Genomic DNA, 15,681 nt, shown 5'->3' with positions numbered 1-15,681 from the left:
TGCAGCCAAAGGCAGCATTCCCTGCAAACCCAGGTGTTCTGTCCTGCTGGAAGCTGTGATTCAGGCTGAGGTAGGACACACACCACAGCACTTGGGTGTGTGGCTACAAACCAGGTCTCTTCAGCTGCCTCAGGCAGTGCTCAGGGCCACATGCACTGCACTTTCCTCTGTACCTCCTCATTGTGCAGGAAGAAAGAGGCATCATTCTTTTCATGTAGCATCAGAATGATGTTAAAAAAGGCTGGCATGGAAAAAGAAATTATCTTACTGCCTTTCTCCTTCCTCTAGAATAGCCAATTTTTAGGCCTGTTTAAAATCAAAACAAGTAAACTAATGCCCAGTTGAGGGAGAAGCTGGTAGCAGCACTTTGGCCAGGTTGGAGGTGCTATTGGTCAACTTTCAATCTGCTAAGCATCACCTGCCTTTTCACTGGTACCTTCCCAAATTCTGGAAGACAACAAGCAGATACCTCAGCAAGAACCTTGCTGGAACCTCTCTCTGACCACCAGGACATGCTATTGGCATCCAGGTTTTTGAGAAATGGGACAGAGATGAGCAGGTAGGCTATGGCAAATGACTCCAGGTAAGTGTCATGAAAGATGCAGAATGTCTGGAATCTGGCATTTTATATGGGAGTAGGTTTGGGAGCCTGAATTAAAGGGTGTGTTCAGTGAAAACATGCCAGCTCCAGGCATCATGTGATAGTCAATTGTATTGTCACACTGCTCTCTTCAGCTAGAGAACGATGTGCAGGACCCCGAGGGCTGCAATGTTGCACTGCAGAAGGCACTGGGAGAACAGAACCTGTGTCACAACTTTACTGCCATGCACTCCTCAGTCTCTGCAGCTAATGCAGCTCATTGAGAACCACAGCCCAAGCTGTGTCCTTCCTCCTTCTCCACCTTTGCCATCCCAACCACCAGGATGTGCCTCCTTCTTTCATTGTGGGGCAGGGAGCAAAGAGACATGCAGATGATGGAGGTGGGATAGAGAAGATGACTCTTTTCTGGCAACTTCATTCCTTTTCCACCTGATGCTGACTCCTGTCTCAAAAACATCCTTTGAGAAGACATAACCCCTTCCAAAAGGTGCAGGAGGCTGAGATCTACAATGATATTTATCTATTATTGTTCTATAGTGTATGTAAGTGATTAAAACAGCTACTGACAGCCTTGCAGGTTAGGCAGAAATAGATTGCCTGGAACTACAGGTTCACATCCCAGTAGTAAATTTTCCAGTTCTTGAGATGCAGCTAAACTCGTAGCCAGGAGCCTGCTGGCTGTTCAGAGATTGATGTTAATGACCTGCTATGCAAAGCATCTCTTCCAGGACAGAATCTTGTTCCCCCCAGTGCAGCACATGCAGTTCCTGCTGCCTTCCACCCCAGAAGTGGCTGCATGTCTGATTCTGGCCGTGTATACAGCAGTTTGTCAAGCATGCCATGAGTCTCCAGCATGCAAGGCATTTCAGAAATGTAAGACAGGATCTGAGCTATGACAAGCAGAGCAGGGCATCATATTCCACTGTGCAGAAGGGGAAATAGGGATGCAAAATATGTTCTTGAGCTGAATAAGCCATTTCAACAAAATAAGGACTGAGGTGTACTTTTGCCTCCAAATTTAAACCAAAATAAGACTATAATGCTTCTCACATTGTTCTGTCACAGTTCACTCATGAAATTACCCCACTTCCATTGCCACCAGTTGTTTTCTAGTGTAGGAGTTTAATTTAACATTCCTATCACTGTAAAACACCCAAAAATTAGGGCAAAGCAAACAGAAAATCATGTAGCTGGACTGCAGCAGGGTGAGTTATTTCAATACTCAGTGCACTGTACAAGCTCTGACCCCAATGATTACTTTTATTTTCTCTTTTGACCTTTTGTTAATTGGAGTTGCTCTGTGAGAAGGCATTTCACACATGAACATTTTTTTAGGTCTTCTTGCTGCTTCATGATTTGTGGTTAGTTTCTAGCTGAAGAAACACAGAAAAAAAGCTCTCTGGTTAGCCCAGCGCAATCTAATCTAGTCCAGCTGCAGCCTCTGAGCAACAAATTGCACCATGTAAAGATTTTTTAAGCCAAGTAGCACTTCATCACATCCAGTCACTGCTTCCACCTGGAGCGAAGGGAAGATGGGAGCCCCTGCAGGAGGATGATGTGTTTGGGCCTAGAGTGCATCCATGGGGGAGAGACCCCCAGAGCAAAGCAGGGCCAGCCACTAGCTCTGCTCCCTAGCAGGAGTTGCAGTAGTGTCAGCCAGGGAGTCTGAGCTCTCCATCCTTTGCTGGTTATAGTGGTGAGTCTGTGCAGCCTCATGCCTGCAGGGACTGTTCAGCAGCATCTGCAATCTCTGTTTCTTTCTGCTGTGGGATGGGCTGGTGGAGGGTGATGGCTTTCCTGTGCTCTGTAGGGTGCACGTGGCTCCTGGAAACCAAGCAGTCAGCAGCACCAGCGTGCACCAGAATCTCAGCTTGCACAGACTGGGGCTCCCATCAGACTCACCAGCATAGGTGGCACGGGGTGTGCAGAGAGGCCAGCTGGCTCTGCGTGCAGCAGTAACCCAAGAGTTCACACCACTTCTCAGGAAGGATTTGCTGAGCTCTCTGTTATGTGTCTGTGTAGCTCTGAACAGCTCAAAGCTGCTTTAGCCACCCGTGCAGCAGCTGTGCTCAATGCCTAGAGTTTCTTGGGGATGTTTGATTGTCAAAACATTTTGGTGTCAAGGGCCTCTCCACACCCTCTGGTGTGATGTGATCCCTGGCTCACAGACTGAACAGGACTGTTTGGGAGCTCATCCCAGTTGTATTTAGACCCACACTGAGGGTAAGAGACCACAGTCTCAAAACTCCACCTGATGTGACACCATCTGCTGGGATAGGTGAAGTGCTGGGTATGCACACTGTGAAGCAAAGCACAGGTATCTGAGCTCATTCATCTGCTGTGGCAAATGGCTGAACTGAGGACAGCAGAGCCCAGACCTTCCTGTCTCACCACGGCCTGGCCTTCTTAAAAACAGCCAGAGAGGCTCTTTCTTGTTTTGGGGAATTTATTCCCTTTGGCTTTAGTTCTTTAAGACCTTTTGTTTGGGCTTGCCACAGGTTTTAGTCCCTGGTGCTTGACCGTGGCTCAGTGAGCCAGGTTCAGCTGTTGCCATGCTGGGGCTGGGAGCTGTTCAGCTCCTCATGTGCACTCCAGAGGAGGAGCTTGCAGTGGAGCAAAATCTGCTTCTGCACCCAATTCCTGGATAGGACTGGCTGCACTGTGTTCAGTGTGCAGTCCACCCAAGGAACAAGTGGCAAAAGCTGGCATGCCTCAGGCCCTGGGCTCTGTCCTCTCCAGTATGTGATGCTGCAAAGGGGCACAGGCAGCAGCTGCTGACATTCCAGAGTGCCCAGCTCCATAACTAACCTGGCAATCTCCCTGCTGGTCCCCACTGGGTGCTGGTTGGGTTATCACAGCCATCAGCAGCCCCAACGACTGGCAGCAGCAGCAGGGTGACTCACCTGGCCTGGCCTCCTTGCACTAAATCTTGCTATCAAGATGATAATCTGCCAGTAATTTTTGCTCCAGCTGAGAGCTGTAGACCTGCTCTCACGCATCCTGCTCTCCCTGTAGGCAGAAAGCTTCCCCCCAAATTACCCCCCCCTTGCTCGTGTACCCACAGCCTCTGGCCACTCTCCAGCACATTGTCTAGTTTGGAAACCAAAAACCTCTGCCCTAGTACCTAATTTCAGGAATTAGGCTCTGGAGGCCAGTGAGGAGCCATGAAGAGACTCAGGCAAGTGCATTTTTGTGGAGGTTGCAGTGCTGAGGCCGTTCATCATTTAGCCAGGGAGATGGTGCCCATGCTGCCCTGCTGAGCACAGTTAATGCTGAGCAGCTTTCCCCTAAAAGTTTCCTCCTGGGCCTGTAATGCCCAGACAAGGACATGGCACATCATGGCACAGCAGTGGAAGAAGCCATTAGACCTTCAGCAGCTCCAGAGCACAGACCACAAGCTGTGAAGTGCAGATGTGCATTGCTGCACTAGAAACAAGCACCGGTCATGACTGTGTGTCCTGATCTCTCCTCAATTCCTCCTGTCACCTGTTTACTCTCCTTTTCTTTCTCCCCCTGTCTCTCCTGTGTGATGTTATATGTGATACAGGGGCTTTGTTGATAGAGGATGCTGCACTACAGGGTTGGGCTGAGAACTGACAGCTGATTTCATGCAGGACTGAACAACTCTCACTCCTCTACTGGGCACAGCAGAGGCGCTGAGAGAAACTTTCTGAAATCTGTAACTGATTTCCCTGGTCTGACTTTAGAGTTTGGGGTCTTTGTGAAAAAAAAAAAAGCCAGGCATGCACATCTAGACCCTGCCACAAAATCACTGACATTTAAGAAAAGAAGAATAAGAAATTAAATGGGTTTTTTGCTTCTTCTGATTCCTGGGAGGAGCTCCATGTTGAGCACTTGATGGACTTACTGATTTGGAGGGCGGACCTTTTATGTCCTTGGAAAGGGAGTCTGAGTCATCTCCTCTACTGGAAAATGAACAGTGCTGAGGCTGTGCCACCTCACTGGCCTCCAGCCCTGTGGTGACACTTGCAGGGATGGTGAGAGGCCCATGGGAAAGCTTTCTGCTGGAGGGAGGCAGAAATTGCTCTGTGCCCAGAGGAGAAGCATCCCTTATCCACAGGGATATCAGAGCTACCAGCAAAGCTGAAAGGTCTTACTGCTGTTATGAGAGCATCCTGGGGCTGGGTTAGAGGCCTCTGGGGTTTATCTGAGCTGGGACTGTGAGGAACCTTATGATATGTTTCTGTTTCACAGGTACTAGAGATACAGGAAAGCAAGTATCCCCTTCATATGTGAATCCACAGACCAGGACTAAAGATAAGAATGATGTGAATGATCTCTTCTTGCATATCCCCTTCCTGTGGACCCCTTTGATCTAATTTACATTATTATTTATTTCAGGGTGACCAGTGTCCTACCTTGCCTTGGAGGTCAATGGAAGTTCACTTGTCGACTTCGTGCACAGGATTTCAGCTCGTGTCTCTGATTAGTGGTGAAATGAAATTCACAGCTTGGAATCATTTATCCAGCATATCAAATCAAACACAAACATCCTTTGTGGTGGAAAATGAATCAGGGCTGGAGGCAGCTAGCCTGCTGCAGAGGTTTGTGATAGATTAATGAGCTGAGAACAAGCTGCCACCTCCACCCCCATCATCCGTGACTTTCGAGTCTGAGGAAAGGGATGCTGAGCTGGAGGTGAAGGATATACTCTCTGATAAGTGTTGCAGTGGGAGGTGAGAAATAAGAGCTCCAAGTGTAGGACGGGGGAGGGGGGAAGACAGGCACTGTCCTCTGTTAAGCAGGGTACGGTTTAAGCAGAGCAGCTGCCCGAGTCTTCTGGCAGGAGGGTCAGGGCAGGAGCAGCCCTGTGCTTGCAGCACCTGTTATTGAATGCTACCCGCAGGTACCAGGGCAGCACAGACCGTGATTTTCTGACTTCTTCCAGTCACATGGGTAGGTCAGGGACCTGTGAGATGAAAGGAGATGATAAAACAGCTGACAAGGTCTGCCCTCAGTGAGATGCAGTAACACCAATGCAGAAGGGCTCATATCCCAGAGGCTTTTTGGGCTTAAAGATGAAAATAACGTCTGAATTTCAGTGTCACAACTCAGTGACTTTTAATTGGAAAATTCATGTTACTTACACTTTCCTTCCTTTCCCCCTTAACATGCCACCTCTGGAAGTGTGACAGAGGTCCAGGCTGTGACAGCACCATGCTTCTCCTGGTGCAGAGTGGCTGCAGCACCAGCTGAGCTGAGCTGTTGGGTCAGGGTGGGAGGGTGATGAGCTGTGGTTCAGCTGGGGAATGGTCGTGCATTAAGCCAGGACCAGTCAGCCACCTGCACTTTTCTGCCCTCATCTCAATACTCACTAACATCAAAGTGAAATTTCAGTTCCCAGGTTAGCAAAGAAAAGTTTGAAAGGGTGAAATGTGTATTGTCTGAAAGTGAAGAAGCCAGAAAGCAAAGCCAACCTTTAACTGATTGTTTTGAGTACACATTATTTGTGATTGCGAGGGGTTTTTTATGACTGGGGCAAACCACACTTCAGAGAAACTTTGTGATATGAGGCTTTTATAAGTGATGAGCTGACACAGTAGGCTTGACAACCAAAGAAGATGAAAGAGACATTTCAGGGCTGAGACCGTGGGTTGAGCTGGTGCCTAGTGAGGGAAGGATTTTTGAATTTGGTGCCATTCGTGTGCCATGTGCTTAAACACAAGAACACTGCACTGTTGGGCAGCTGGCAGGAGAAGCTGCTACCAAAAGCAGAGCTGGGGAGCCCACCAGGTCTCCACCCTGACAGCACTATTATTGGGCTGTATTCTAAAGTCTCCTTTATCAGCATGTGCTGGGAGTCCTCAACTGCATAAGGCAGGGGAAAAAGCTGTGCTGATCCCAATGACTGGCTGGGGCCAGAATCTCCTGCCTGTAGGCTCAGATGAAAAAAGGTGATGTGAAGTTTTCCTTCCAAAGACAGCAGGCAAATTAAGCTGATTTCATAATTTAAAGCAGCTTTCTGAGGTGCTCTAATTATGCATCTTCCTGGTGCTACATCTGAAACTCCAAATCCACACAGTTTGAGTGACAAGAGTAGCTCCTGCCTCTTGCTACCTACCAGATGTTGTGTCCCTTCACACCAGCCCTGGAGTGATACTCAGGACAGGTGGCTTTGCCCTGAGTCCTGTAACATCTCTTTATAGCCAAAGAGGGAGAAGGAAGCTCCCAAGTGACAGAACTTGGGGCCATCCTGTGCAGGGCCAAAAACTGGACTTTCATGATCTTCCTGAGCCCTTTCCACATCAGGATACTCAATGATTATATGAAGCTGCAGTACCAGCCACTGAAAAGGCTCTGGTAGCTGTGGGAACCAGGCACCTCTCCTGCTCCCTTAAACCAGTTTCTGGAAGAACATCCCTGTGAGATGCAAAGAGCCTCATTACAGGAGCCCAGCTCTTGCACATAGGCATGGAAGCAGTGCTGGCTCTCTTAAAGCACTGTCCTATAACTGCTCTTTTGCTAGAAAATGTGAGAGATTTCTTTTTAAGCCACATCTAATTAAAAAAAAAAGGAAGTGGTTAGGGGCATATTTTACTGTGCAATAATGAATTGTAAATGTTATAGTCTAAAATTTTCAGATGTTTTGAAAGCAGCCCTGCAAAAAGCAAATGCACTTCACAGAAATCTCTTTGACTTCTAGGTTGTTTCCTATGTGTTGGTGCTAAACCAGAATCTCCTTGAGCTGAGGATCTTTCCACTGTCCTCCCACATCCCCCAGTGCTTTCTAACCGCTGACAGTGGGTGAAAATATTCACATTTCAGTCCAATACCTTTATATGCATTTCACACTGGAGGGTTTTTTCCATTCCCCTGGGGTTGGGCAGGCCATGATTATCACTCTAATAGAGTTAATTAAGAGCCTTGAGGCCCTGACGTTTTGTTTTCTTTGGGACCAGACCTATGGCTTGAGCCTCTGAGCTACCTGCTCTGCCCCATCCCTTTTCTTAGAAAAACATCCAGGCAAAATCTGGCAACAGGCTCTTCAGGAGCTGTGTGCACCCTCTGGCCTGAGCTGGTGCTACAGGATCTGATGTAGATGTCTCCTATCCTATGGCTAAGGTAAGCTCCATGGAAAGGAACAACGTGTGCTGATCCTTAACTGTGAATTGGACAATAGCTCAAAGAAATAAATTTACCCTGGGAAGTGAATCAGCAAGACAAGACACGTCCCCAAGAAGTCCATCTCCAGGATGGGTTTGATGCTGGCAGAGCAGTAGTCTGCTCAGAGAGCAAGTGAAGGCCATCAGGTGGGGGCTGCACTCACTTATCCTTAACATGTGGGAGAACCATCCCCCAAAGGGAGCTTTTCCCTTGCCCCAGCCTTGCTCAGCTCAATGGGAATCGCTGAGATCAGGCAAATATTTTTTTTTTTTAATAAATCCAGGAGCATAGGGTCACTCCCAAATGTGGAATAAAATAATAAAACACTTTCATGTGGGAATCTTGCTGTCCTCTGGAGAGTTATAGAGATCAAAGACTTAAAACAGTGTCTAATTGCAGGTGAGGTTATTCCTGTGAAACAATTAGCCCGTGTGCATGCGTGTGAAAATGGAGAGGGCGCATTGCTGCAAACTGAACTCCGTGCCATGAAACTGCCTCAGTTTTGGGGAGTGTTAACTATTCTCTTGCTGGGTTATGATTCTTTCAAGTGACCAGTTTGAGTCCACATGTTCTTAGTACCCCCCTGGTTCCTGTCCCCTTTCTTGGCTTATAACTGGAATTCAAGTCCAAAGAGCACACACAGGACATAAACAATGGGGAGAAATGAGGACAAACTAGTGTGGTGTTCTGGAGAGGAGACCATGTCTTTTAGCTTGTGAAAGCTCTTAATGTAGGAAAGAGGAAAATGAAGATTTGAAAGATACAATTTGGGGCCCTGAAGCCTTTGTCTCAAATCTTCACAGGACAGACAAACATACAAACCCAGGGTTGGAACAGAGAGTTTTACATCAAACTAAAGTCTCCCGAGAAGGGGCTCTGAGCTGGACAGTCAACCCTAGCTTGTTTGCTGCTTCATGGGAATTATGATGAATGGTAGAAAAAAAAACTGTCCTTAGGAGTAGCAAGTATGGGCTTCAAAGTTGAGCTGGTAACTGACCAGCAAAACAGCCTCGGGAATTTGTGTCTGAGAAATGTGAGTCTGGAAAGGATGAGTAGAGCTGAACAGGAACAGCCCTTGGATGCAGGGTAGCCAATGTTCAGGACACAAGGCCTGGGGCTGGCTCTGTGGTGAACCCTGTCTGGTCTGAGGAACAAACCAAACATGACCAGTGAGGGGTAGAAACCAGGACCTGATGTTTTCAAGGGTCGTGGCCTGATCTGGGGCTTTGTGTTTCCACCTCAAGTAGAGGAGAGGCTGAAAAAAACAGGGAGAAAGAACAGGAACTTGAGGGACAAGGAGTAGTTCTGTGTCAAAGCAAAGTGAAAGGCTCTGCTTAAGAGAGTTCTTGAGATAGCAGAGAATTGTGAAGTGATGAAATGGCAAAGTGAACCTATTTTCCATTGCTTCTCTTTCATATGAGAGATATGAGGTTAACAAGCAGGTTTTCAACAAGCTTGAAAGTAACCAAAGGGAAGTCTCCTGTTAGTTTTCAGACTGTTGATTGTTTTTTCTTTTAGTTATCACTCTGCAGACTGATAAACTATGAAAAGGCTACTGACATGCATCTAAGCCTCAGGGGCCTGTAGGCTTGTAAGAGGGTCACTAGTCACTTTGTTCAGTCATTTGAGGTCTTTGTTCAGAGACAGAAAGAAAAAGCCTGTTTCCTTGTTCCCTCCTGAGGTTTTGAGGTTCTGCTTCACATCCTTATAAAGTCTGAGGTAAGACGCCTGTCCTCTGAGCTTTGGAACATGGCTGTGGCTGCCACTTAACCCCTCTTTTCACAACAGGGATCTCCTCTCCTCCCTGCACTAGTGGCCTAATTGCATGCATGAGTGTTGACACAGGGTGGAAAGAAGAAAGTCTTTAGTTAAGCAATTAGTTGCTGCCATTGCAGGCCCTGCCACAAGATAATTGAGCACCATTAAGTAATGTTTGGTTCTGAAATGTGGCAATTATCTTGGTAATTGCAAGGATGTTCCTTGAATTCTAACTCTTTTTTTATTGATGTGTTGAGTGTTTCTGCTGCCATCCAAGCTGCTGGAGAACCTGGTGTGAGACAGCAGAGAAGGAAAGAAGCGTATTCTCTGGGAGAGCCTTCCAAGAGTGATAATTTGGTGATGCTTTTCGTGTTGCAAGCACTTGACATTGAGCTGGCTTTCACCCTGCTCTGGCCAAGACCTCTCAGCCCGGGCAGGGAGATCTTGCCCTTCCTAAGACCAAAGCAGAGCTGGGGTGGTGGAGCCTGGGATGGCATTTGATCTTGCCAGGTCTCTGTCTCCTTTCAAACGTGCAAGTCGTTTTTGCACAGCTCCAAGCTCACTTCTGGTCGTGAAGGCATGCAGCCCAAGACCTCTTCTGTGCCAGGAGTGGGGATCCGAGCTCCAAGGCGATGGCGCTGGCCACTAGAGGGTAGCACGATTAAAAGCATAGGAAGTCTCGTTTCTCTGAGTGGCTCTGGCTGTGCCGAGGATGCGCAGCAGGGATGGTCAGACCTCTGTGCCCCGTGGGCACACAGTGCCTCCAGGCTGACCGCTGGATGGGGCAGTGCAGGACCAGAAGCAAACTCATGGCGAGGAGAGGACTTGCCATATGGCTCAGGATGTGGCAGCAGAGCAGGGCTCCCCGTGCTGCTGCTCCTCTTCCTGGCCACCATCCTCATTGCTCCCTCTTCACCAGAGTCCAGGCTCCCAAAGGAGCCTTTTGGCTTGGCTCTACCATTGGTTAATGTAATTTCTTGGTGTGTGGCTCTGACTCCAAGCTCAGAGCTGGGATACCATCATGCCAGATAGTCAATACCAAGGTTTTTCTCCCTTTTGTGAGTTAAACATCTATAAAAAACTTCTTGGGTTAAAAATAAAAGAGTATGTATTGTTCTTCTCTTGGCCTTTGCTGGCAAGTACAAAGGGCCATGCACACTACCAGATAAGAATGCAAACAGTTTTTAGAATTGCACTGTTGTATTGTATGGTGGTGGGTCACAGAAGAAGAAAGGTTTTAATTTTAAAGCGTGCCTCTGGATCCAAAGGTCAGAGTGGAGCCATCCTCCCTTGAACAAAATCCCCACTACAACACTGTATTAACATGATACTTAAAAATGCAGCTGCGCTCTCGGGTTAAAGTCCTGGCTCTGCAGAGAGCACACTCTGGCAGGATCAGTTTCAAGGATGGAGAAATGTGGTGTCTGACGCACACTGAAATGTCTGCGCCCTGATCTGCTGTGCAGCAATGCATCAAGCACGTCTTGAACTGTGGGCTCTGCCAGCTGCCAGCACGAGCCAGGCACAGGGGGCAGTTATGATGGTAATGCAATTAATTGGGGGGATGGAGAAGGCAAATGCTTTCCTTGTAGTCGTGTGGCTCATTAGAGCAATTGCATAGCACTGGCAGTGTGAAAGAGTATTTTCTCTTCAAGGGTATTCATAGCATGCCAAGAAGCCTTGTTGCTTCATGGGGGTCATGATGATGTTTCCTTACAATGTTTGGGGCAGCATCGGGCCACGAGCAGGTGCATTGCAATAGCACAGTGCAGTGTTATGACACTGCTGTGAAAGAATCCGAGTGACTCAAGGTAGAAGTTTCTCACTGCATAGAAAAGGGCCAGCTTGAAACTGATCCTCACTAGCTGCAGGACATCACCACTGTGGTAGCAAGACATAAGAGCACAGAGCGCTTGTTTAACGGTGAATATACCCTTGTAACTCATGGGGCAAAACTGTGGTCTTTATGCTGTGTCTGCCCATTTTAAACCAAAATATTTATTCAGCAGATTGAGCCCCATAGGGTTAATGCATTTTTAGAGGTCACTGCTGGTGAGCTGACACCAAGGAAAGTTTAATCTGTTTTTCCCAGAGTACCCTTAATGTGAAGTGAATCCTTGCCCACTCATAAACACACACACACACACACACACACACACACCAGTTAACCTCCAAGAATCCTTGCAGTATTTCCTCTTTTGGAAGGGTTTTATACCATTCTGGTCCCAGATACATAATCCCCTTGAAGCAGTGAGGAAAGTAATTTTCAACCTCCACATTGTTGTTTTACAGGCTGTGGGGTGACCTGGGGCTCTTGAGTTTGTGCTTTGGAGAGCACTCTGTGTGTGTTACAGTCACGTCTACAGTCAGGGACATTGCCTTCTGGAAGAAAGGTGGCTTTCCTAGAGACATGGGCAAGGAGGCAATGGACCTTGAATGTACCAACTCCTCGGAAAGTGAGCAGCACATTTCCCCTGTGCCTTCCCTGGTAGCCTCCAGCTCCCCTGTGCCTCGTGCTGCATTGCTCTGGGCTGCCATGTGGGCAGGACTGCCCAGGGATGGCCAGCAAAGACTGGGAAGCTGTGGAGTGCCTTGCAGAAGGAAATGAACATTCACCAGCTGGAAGCACAAGTGTGAACCTTTCCCCTGGGACACTGGAAGGATGAGAAAGTGCAGCAGTGTGCTGAGTTGTGCCTGTTGGCCTTTTCCTTGTTACCTGGGGCAACAAACAAGTCTCTCCTTAGCCCTCGAGTGGATTCAGCATGGCACACGCTGCTTCCCTGGCCTGACCCTGACCCTGGAGGGCAATGGGAGGAAGATGACGGGGAGGGGGAGAGCGCTGGGGCTATTTTTGCTTCCATATCACTATCTAGTTAGACTCCAAGATGCTGTCCTTCACTGCTGTCTGCTGCCTCGCTTGCTCTGTGGCTCTCAAGTGTTTATCACTGACAGGCTGTGAGCAGATGGACTGGCAAGAAGAGATAAATTTGACCCAAGAAGATGTCACTTGAGGAACAGCTGAGGCTAGTGTTTCACCAGATGTCCCAGCTTTAACCCATTAGCAACTTCAAGGAACTCAGAGTTGTCAGTGGCTTAAACACGCTCCATTACTATACAGTCAGGGCACAAAGGCTATTGTTACAATTTGCACAATAAGCAGATATTCCAAGTTTTTCCAAGGGGGTTGCCATGAGCTCAAGCCCAATAGGGGCATGCAGTAGTGCTGTGTGCTTTGGTTAATGGTGTCCTCTGCAACCTTGGCTCAAACAGCTAGAGTTAGCAAAAATGTTACCTATTTAGTGCTAAATGAATCCAGCAGATACCATGTTATGGCAATACTGCCAGATGCTCCCAAAGGCATCTTTGTGACTGGGGTACTGGTTTTCCCCTCTGTGGTCTGAATTGGATGTCCCAAGAGGCACTGCTGCTTCTGCTGCCAGATTAAATGTGCAAGCATGTGCCTGGTGGCAGTGTACCTCAGGCTGTGTCAATGTGGGCTGTTCATCACCAGATTGTGCCTAGAAAATACTGCAGAGCAGTGAATGAGCCTGTGTGAGTGGGTGGATATGCACAGCCACTGAGTGAGAACATAGAGAGCACTTTCCAGCACCCTGGATGGAGAGGACACACAGCACAGAGCAGTGATGGCTCTGCATCTCACCCACTGCTTCTGTAACTCTGCCTCTGTGGTCCTCCAGGAAGGGCTCTCACCTGCTGCTCAGATAAATGTAACAAACCACATTTAAACTGGTAAAAGGAAGTTGTGGCTGTAAGGTCATTCCTGAGTGTAGACATGTGAGATTTCTAGCTATTTGAACCAGTGAGACCATTGAGACCAGTGAACCATCTGGTTGTAGCCTGATCATGGGAGTATCTCCCACAAGGACAGTATCTCCCAGCTTCCACTAATGGCTTTATCCTGGTTTGTTGGAAGTGAATTTAACTCTGGTTTTGTTGGTGGGGCAGCTCCTGCACTGGGACAGTGTTCAGGGTGGGAGGAGCAGACAGGTATCTGTCACTTCCCCATGGACCCCTTCTTGCTGTCATGTTTGTCAAGACCTGAGCATCTTGGAGTTGTTTCTTGTGTGAAGTTTGAAAAATACAGAATACCAGGTTTACAGCATTTTGTGTTAAAACCCAGCTCATCACCTTTAGCTCTGATGAATCCATTACCATGTATACTCCCAACTGAAACAGCCAGAAAGCCCAGGGGAAAATGAGCACTTTTTCACTTGCTGGTTTTAGTTAGTGGATGTTTTTTTACTCCAGGCAAAATTGAGTCTAATCAGATTGCCCTTTTGAAATTAAATGCCTTGTTCAAGGCTTGATCTGGGAGGTGGAAGAGCAACTCCTCTCACTTTATCTGGGAGAGTGTGAGGGAGTGTTTGGCACTGTATGAGCCTATTTCAAATGCAGCACTTCTCTTGCTGGGTCTCTACTGTGTGATTCTGGGGAAGTCACAGGTTCAAATCTGCCTCTATCTTTCCTCTAAAGCCCCAGAACAAGCATCCCTCTTGGCAGTCTGTGCAGTTTTCTACCAAATTTTGTAAAATATTGAGGGCCAGGTTCTCAGCCAGCATAAAACAATGTCCTCAGATCCCCAAAAATCCTTTTCCTGCTGAGGTGATGCCATATACTTCTAGACCTAATTCTGCTCAGTTGGGAGAATGCTGACACTGAAGTCAGGGGTTGATGTGTACCAGCAGGATATTTTCTTGGCAACCAGTTTAACCTGGGATTCTTCAGGGGAAACACTCCTGGGCTCAGTCTCAAAGCTGAGAGCTCCATACTGCAAGGATTGTACTGCAGACAATTTTTGTGCCTGAGCAGGGCTCCAAGGGCTCGGCTGTGAATGCCAGCATTTACTCAAGCTGCCCAGCTGCTTTCGGATGTGTGTGCTGTTTACATGCAGACTCCAGCTGGTTGCTACAGTAGGATTTAGCCAGGCAGGGTCTGTTGGGAAAAAGCTTCCCTCTGCTACAGAGATGAGGCAGTGTCTTGTTGCTAGCAGGACAAGCTGGCTGCTTTTATCATCCTGGGACTTGCCTTCTGGACGAGAAAAGTCACCAAATCTGCCTGAGAAAGGCAAAGGAGTTAGTGGTGTTAATCTATACAAAAGATGTTGGCACTCCCAGTGCAGGGGTATTTGGCGTCTCTGCTGCACTTGTTGGGACAGCTTTGCTGTCACTTGGGAGGGCAAATAAAAACTGAAATACAGAAGGCAAGAACTCCCTCTTTCTGTGCTAGCTGTTTTGGTTTTGACAAAGGCCCCCTTTCCTAGGAGATCACCTCTTCCCAATTCTTCCTGTCCCTTTGGATGTCACAGGCAATCTTTAAATGGGAAGATACAATAACAAAGACTGAGTTTCTTGAAACTAGTGCTCAGATAGGGAACATTTGAAACTCTTCTATGCACTAAGCTGGGAATCCAGCACCGCTGTGGGCTGATCTTCCCAGACTGTGGGATTTTAAATATCAACAGTTCATTGGCATTTAATTCAATGTTTCATTCAAAAGGGATTTTATTATTCTTCCAACTTCTCTCCCTCCTCCCCAGACTGATGGAAAGTTCATCCCAGAAAAAAAAAAGAGACTGGAAGATATGTGTCCCTTGGGGTTTTTTGAGAACTGATAAGATTTGTGGAAAGTCCCATAGGTGTGCATTTTCCTTCATTACTCAATCAGACTTGGCGTTAATATTTCTTAGGAACCTGCTGCTCTCTATTTCACACAGTTTGATTGTTATGACATGTACAGTAATTGAAATTGAAAATCCATTGAACTGAAGCCAACTTCTTCTCAATGGCCACTGATTGGGAATTCTGGGATTTTTTTTTAGATACCTGTGGCAAATGGTTCACCCCTGCCTTTCCAGAGGAGCTGAGCATTTGTGAGTGCTCTGAAATAGAGCATGACATGCTCCTAGGTTGGCGGTTTTAATGAGATCCATGGAGCAGCTCCTGCGATCTCATTATTCTACTGCCTAGTAATTGTTAATGAGAATTCTCTTTGCCCAGAAAGTGAATATATCATAAGGATAAAAACTGCTGGAGCTTATCAACTACTTTCTGATTAGGTTCCTCAGTCAGTGTTTTCTGATTAGAAAAAGAATGTATTGGAAGTGCTACTTTTAGGAAAACTGCTCTTGAGAAGTAGAATTCTGGGAGTATGCCGACATGTTTCTGATGCAAGATGCA

Source organism: Lonchura striata, chromosome 10 (assembly GCF_046129695.1).
Source record: "Lonchura striata isolate bLonStr1 chromosome 10, bLonStr1.mat, whole genome shotgun sequence".
In the NCBI taxonomy this organism is placed as follows: Eukaryota; Metazoa; Chordata; class Aves; order Passeriformes; family Estrildidae; genus Lonchura; species Lonchura striata.
The sequence above is the reverse complement of the archived record's forward strand: the minus strand, read 5'-3'. Positions refer to the sequence as shown.